A 6,083-nucleotide genomic window follows, 5' to 3' on the forward strand; every position below is an offset into this window, starting at 1 on the left:
GCCAGGGTTAGCAGGGCTCTGCCTGGCTCTCCAGCCCGTGGGCTCAGCCGCTGGCCCCCCTGCAATGGCTGTGGCTGGTGGGGGGCAATCCAGGAGCACCTTGCACCCGCTCTGTGCAGGGGGACACCTGAGTCACCACCTGGCTGCGCCGTCTGCACAGTGCTGCATGTAGGGACAAAGAACCCCAGTGGGGCCAAAGGGCCTATGGGGAAGCAGGGCCAGGGCCCGGGGGATCCCTGGCCTGGGGCACCGCAGGCAGCACGGCTGGGCCAGGAGCCTGGGTCTCTCCCTCAGGGCTTCTCTCTCCCGGGCTCAGAACTGAGTCCCATGTGCTGGGTCAAGGTGCTGCCATGTGCAAACGAGCCACCTTCCATTCCTGGGGACCGGGCACGGCGCCAGGGCTGCCTGCCCTGCCCAGCCATCGCTAGGCTCAGCAGGGCCCTGGGCAGGAGCTGGACCAGCGCTGCCCACCCTGCCCCCTAGCGCCTGGCCCACCCTGCCGCGGCCCTGGACACAGGTACATCACAGAGACGCTTATCACCCGCCTGCCACAGCCCCCGGTTCCCTCTAAGTCACTGAGCAAGGAATGGAGACAGCTGGGGACAGGGCGAGATGTTTCCTCCCCGCCCTGCTGCCCAACCCCTCCCACGTCCCCTGCCCCGAGCGTGGCCGTCCTGCCCCCTGCATCACAGCCTCCAGCCCCCTGGGAGGGCTCCTCCTCCATGAACAAAAGGGGGTGGCCCTAGGAGTGCTCACACAGCTGTTAGGAGCATGGAGACGTCAGGTGGCTTATTTTTCTAAGCAACTGGATCAGGTTGCAAAGGGTTGGCCGGAGGCGGTCGCAGCTACTGTCCTAGTGCTTGAGGAAGCCGAGAAAAATGCGGAAAAGGACCTAGGGGTGACAGTGGACGAGAAGCTGGATATGAGTCAGCAGTGTGCCCTTGTTGCCAAGAAGGCCAATGGCATTTTGGGATGTATAAGTAGGGGCATAGCGAGCAGATCGAGGGACGTGATCGTTCCCCTCTATTCGACATTGGTGAGGCCTCATCTGGAGTACTGTGTCCAGTTTTGGGCCCCACACTTCAAGAAGGATGTGGATAAATTGGAGAGAGTCCAGCGAAGGGCAACAAAAATGATTAGGGGACTGGAACACATGAGTTATGAGGAGAGGCTGAGGGAGCTGGGATTGTTTAGCCTGCAGAAGAGAAGAATGAGGGGGGATTTGATAGCTGCTTTCAACTACCTGAAAGGGGGTTCCAAAGAGGATGGCTCTAGACTGTTCTCAATGGTAGCAGATGACAGAACGAGGAGTAATGGTCTCAAGTTGCAGTGGGGGAGGTTTAGATTGGATATTAGGAAAAACTTTTTCACTAAGAGGGTGGTGAAACACTGGAATGCGTTACCTAGGGAGGTGGTAGAATCTCCTTCCTTGGAGGTTTTTAAGGTCAGGCTTGACAAAGCCCTGGCTGGGATGATTTAACTGGGAATTGGTCCTGCTTCGAGCAGGGGGTTGGACTAGATGACCTTCTGGGGTCCCTTCCAACCCTGATATTCTATGATTCTAAGCTAACATTGGGAGGGGTTATGCAAATCTATACTCCCCATATGGTCTGAGCCTTATTGGATGCAAAGGGAGGGCTTTGGCTCACCCAGGCTCGGATTGCTCGGTACCAGGCTAAGCTGTTAGAGAACTCTGAAGTCACCCTACAGCCTTGCCCCTCCCTTAACCCAGCCACCCTCTTGCCAGAAACAGAGGAACAGGAACATGACTGTTTAGAGATCATAGATGCCCAGTACTCCAGCCGTCCGGATTTAAAGGATGCACCCCTCCCAAATGCAGATTATGAGTGGTACACTGATGGTAGCAGTACTGTAATAGATGGGCAAAGGAGGGCGGGTTATGCTGTTGTGACCCTCCATGACACTGTGGAAGCTGAAGGTTTGCCTGCTGGGACCTCTACCCAGCTTGCCGAACTGATAGCCCTGACCCGTGCACTTGAACTGTCAAAAGAAAAGCGGGTGAATATTTTTACTGATTCAAAGTATGCTTTTGGTGTGCTGCATGCTCATGCTGGCCTATGGAAGCAAAGGGGAATGCTGACAGCCCAAGGCTCCCCAGTCAAGTACGGGCCCCAAATCCTCCGGCTCCTAGAAGCCGTACAACTTCCCTCAGAAGTGACGGTGGTACACTGTAAAGCCCATCAAAGGGAGGATCAAGATGTGGCCAGAGGTAACGCCCGGGCAGATAGAGAGGCTAAGCATGCTGCCACCCTGCCATCCCCTCAGGCTGAGAACGCCCATATGCATGCCCTTATCCCATCAGTAGGGGAGCTTCCAACCCCTCAGTACTCTGGAAAGAAAAGACAGCTAACTGACAAACTCGGTCTCCGGGAAAAGGAGGGATGGCTCCATTCCCCGGAAGGGAAGGTCCTCTTACCAAAGGGCCTGATCCGGCCAGTGCTGCAGAAACTACATCAAACCATGTTTCATGGTCTCTGTGTATATAATGTCTTCTGCAGTTTGCACAGGATGCATCTGAGGAAGTGAGCAGTAGCTCACGAAAGCTCATGCTCAAATAAATTGGTTAGTCTCTAAGGTGCCACAAGTACTCCTTTTCTTTTTACATCAAACCACTCATGCTGGCAGGGAAGCACTTATCCGACTAATGGGAAAATACTTTATCACTTCCGGACTCCGACCCCTGGCTGCCCAGGTACAAGCGGACTGCTTAGTCTGCCAAAAGAATAACCCCCGACCGGGACATCCTGTGCCACCAGCTGCCCTAGAACCCACTCCGGGCCCCGGACAAGTGGGGCAAATAGACTTTACTGAGTTTCCCCGGACCCAAGGGTTCAAATATCTCCTTGTCACAGTGGATCGGTTCAGCGGACGGCCAGAAGCCTTCCCATGCCGTAACTGCACTCCCAGAACAGTGGCCCTCAAGTTTGTTAAGGAGATCATTCCTCGCTTTGGACTCCCCCTGTGGATGGAATCTGACAACGGGACACACTTCACGTCAAAAATCATCCAAAGCATCTCACATGCCTTACGGATCCCCTGGAACTCCATACGCCCTGGAGACCGCAAGCCAGTGGGGTTGTGGAGCGGACCAATCAGACCCTTAAACGGCATCTCTCAAAAGTGTGCCAAGAAGCCTCACTGCGATGGCCTGATGCTTTGCCCCTCGTCCTACTCCGTATCCGCGTTCTCCCAAAGGGTAGATTAGTCCCTTTGAAAAAGGGTTTAGTCCCTTTGAAATTATGTTTGGAAGGGCATGGCCTATGAATGGCACCCCGGTTCTGTCAGGGGAATGGGAGTTCGGTAATGGTTTTTTGTCACAGTATATGTGTTCCCTGTCTGCTGTTCTCTTGTCTCTTCACAGGTACACCAAGGATTCCCAGCCTCTCCCCTTGGACTCTCCCATCCACTTCTTACAGCCTGGTGACTCCGTGCTTGTTCGCACCTGGAAAAACAAGCCTCTCCAAAAAAAGTAAAAAGGACCCTATACTCTACTGCTGATCTCCCATACAGCGGCAAAGGTCGAGGGACACAAAAACTGGATCCATCACTCTCGTCCGAAGGCAGTACCCGCCCCCTCGTCAGCAGGACAGTGGACGGTCCAACCTGCTGACTCCTCATCTAGTGACGATCTCGGGCTAAAGCTACTGTTTAAAAGACACAAATAGCGGGCACCTTAATGCTAAAATGGGCCCACCCAGGTACTGGAGACCCTGGGTTGGGAAGACTCTGGTAATAATTAATTGGGTAACATTGTTATTCTTTGTATTGGTATTTCCAAACTGTGCATATCGGGAGCATAACTCCTTTGTTTTGCTTGCGCACCATGTTGCTAATTTAACAAACCAGACTGATTGCTGGGTATGTGCTCCAACTCCACTGTCCCCCAAAATGGGAATGCCCCTTGACATGCTGCCCCTGACCCTAGCAGAATTAGCCACCACCAAAGAGCAGGAAAGAACGGACTCGCCGTTCTGGAACAAGACCTCTTTGCAGCAGGCCACCTATCAGGACCAGGAGTATTCAGTTGCAGTACTCACTGAGGGAGTGTTATGTTTTACCCGAAGCCAATCTGATCACTATGGGCGTCCTGTGGGAAAGAGCTCCTGCGTTATTACATGTGGGCTGATGGGTATTGGATAAAGACCAAAAGGGGAGGCCAGCAGTGGGGGTGTAATGGTTCCTCCCCTTTTAGGGAAACTCTTACAAATAATCTTACCACAAAAAAAGGGTTTAGAAATATAACTTGCCATCCAGTTAATATCTCCAATGTAGCAAGCCAATGGTGGGTTTGTAGTGGTCCCTATGGCGAGTGTAATTTGAACGGCACAATTAGAAACGCCCCCACTTGTACCCAATCAGGAGAATGGGATGCCCCCCTAGGGGCATATGAACTGTTTAAAAAAGCAGCCTTAAATATCCCAGGAATCCCCTTAAGAAACAGTCCTTACTGGGCCCTACAGGGTCACTATTTTGTATGTGGCCGAAAGGCTTACAAGGTGCTGCCAGCCAACTGGACAGGTTGCTGTTATATAGCTCATGGAGTTCCTCATCTTTCCATAACTGCCACACTGCCCAAAGGAAAGATTAGAAATGCCCGAGACACCTCTGTTGAGTCACGAGAAAAGACCCTGCGGCGACTGACTACGGCATTGGAGGGCAAGATGAAGAATTCCCTCACACCCGAGAAACTTGTAGGGTGCTCTGTACTGGGAATAGCACCACTGTTTACCGGGCCAGCCATGGCAGGCATAGGCCGCTATACTGTAAGGCTGCAAATGGTACTTAAAAAAGTTGCCTTAAAGTTAAAAAACTAGGTTAGTAATTTAAGGTCAGCAATAAAAACATTAAATAAAGAGGTACAGCAGCTCAGGACGTTTTCCCTCCAAAACAGGCTGGCTTTGGACTATCTCTTGGCATCCCAAGGAGGGGTTTGTGCCCTCGTCGGGCCCTGATGTTGTGTATATGTAAACGATAGCAGTTATAAAATCTATGACAAGGTGGTACAGGCTGAGGCCCATGCCCGAGCCGCAGCACAGGTTGCCTATACTGCCCCCGAGAGCGATTGGTTGCAAACCTTGTTTTCAGGCTGGGGTTTGTCGTTTTGGCTTGGTGGTTTATTTAGCTTGTTATTGAAACTTCTCTTTCCTGTATTGCTTGTATTAATGGTATTATGCTGTGCAGTATTATGTGTCAGGGCCCTTTTGCAAAAGTTAATAAGTCGTTCTCTTCAGGGCTATCACAAAGTGCTTATGCAAAGTCCTATTGTAAAAACATAAATAGCCCAAGTAAGAAAACTCAGAGCCAAGGCTGTTGAGTGTTCTCAAAGGAGGGAGTTGTTGGGGACACTGGGACATGGCCACTAGGTAACTCGAGGGGATGGAAGACCACGAGTGTCAATGAAGCCCCCTCGCACTAGGCCCAGGTGTTCTTGGCCCCCCCAGCCCGCCTGGAGGCACTCGCAGCAGTCATGCTGAGGATCTGCAACAATATGTTGCAGAGTCCGACTGCCTGAAACTAAACAAGGCCAAACAGGGCAGATATGGAAGAACAATGCTGAATAAAGCAGCTTTATGTATAGTTTAACAAATAATACAAAAAACAAGGAAACTAGCTGGTAACTGGATTAGCTGGCTATGTAAATACTTAAAGCAGCTTGCTATTAAATAAATATGCTAAATATATATATATATATATAAAAGCCTGTGTAACTTCCTGCTCTGGGTGCAGGATTTGAGATTCTATTCTCCCTGTACCTTGTTTGCAGCTGCAAATAAACTTTTCTGCTTCTCCACCCCGTTGTGATTATTGGGTGACGCACACCAGTTAACGAACCCCTGCTGTTGTTTTGCCTCTTGGCACTGGGTGCCGGCAACACAATGATCTTTTATGACCCTTTACACCATTCATAAACCTTTACAGTCCCCACCACAAGGACATGCCACCTCCTTACGGGAAGGCTGGGCAGGGACGAGGAAGTGGTGCCCCAGACGTCCCACCCAGCCGCTGCCTGCAGAGCCCGTGTCTGGGGCCGTCCGAGGGCCGGGCGAGCAGGCAGCGCCCTC

The sequence above is a fragment of the Lepidochelys kempii genome, chromosome 24 (genome assembly GCF_965140265.1).
Source record: "Lepidochelys kempii isolate rLepKem1 chromosome 24, rLepKem1.hap2, whole genome shotgun sequence".
Taxonomy (NCBI): domain Eukaryota; kingdom Metazoa; phylum Chordata; order Testudines; family Cheloniidae; genus Lepidochelys; species Lepidochelys kempii.